Source organism: Mastomys coucha, unplaced genomic scaffold (assembly GCF_008632895.1).
Source record: "Mastomys coucha isolate ucsf_1 unplaced genomic scaffold, UCSF_Mcou_1 pScaffold21, whole genome shotgun sequence".
NCBI classification, from domain to species: Eukaryota; Metazoa; Chordata; class Mammalia; order Rodentia; family Muridae; genus Mastomys; species Mastomys coucha.
Genome location: NW_022196904.1, coordinates 91531692 through 91532526, shown reverse-complemented (window position 1 = coordinate 91532526; position 835 = coordinate 91531692).

Sequence of the window (835 nt, the reverse complement as noted above, 5' to 3'; positions counted from 1 at the left end):
TTTTACCTCCATCATAGCTAAGCTGAGAGTTGACAGTTCTGCTGCACCAAGAAATGAATTGTAGACACGATTTCTGCATACAGGCTTCCTGTTATGGTCAAAGCTATTTGATTTGAGTGAGTGACTTTATTCTCAGCCCACAGAGAACAGGTTACATTCATTTCAGAAATGGTGTATGTATTAAGATGGTCTATTCATGAAGTCATTCACCAACTGTTTCAATGAACAATGGTTCTGCTTGGAGGGTGGTACAGACATTAGGTGAGGGTAAGAATTTGGTTCATTAGCTGTAATAATTTGGAAAAGCATTCATCTCAGAGAAAGAGTTACTTATAAAGTCCTCTTCTTCAAAATTGATATGAGAGTTACAAACTTCAAGCAAAGCATTCAGTCTCACTCTTTGTTGTTCTCTTACCAGCCACCTCCCTAGTTAATCGTTTATGTTTCTTTTGGGTATATAAAGACTTTTGAAATATATAAGCTGTTCTGAAAACCATAGTATAGTGTAAAAACATGAAATAAATAATACTACTAATAGAGAGAATGAGATAAGAGAAGCAAGATTTCAAGACCCTTATGTTATACACAGCAAGACACTGTCACGAACAAACAAATGGAAAGTGTATATGGATTGTACAATATTGGACCTATTTCTCCAATTACCAAATTAGAGAGACCATTGGATGACAATCAACAAATTTCTAATTACTCATATTTTTGGATTTCAATTGATTAGGCTATATTGGTAATATTAATATTCATATTAAGATATTAAGAAAAAGTAATTGTTACTTCCTCTTGTTTTTGTTGTAAGAGGTAGAATTAGGTTTGTGTG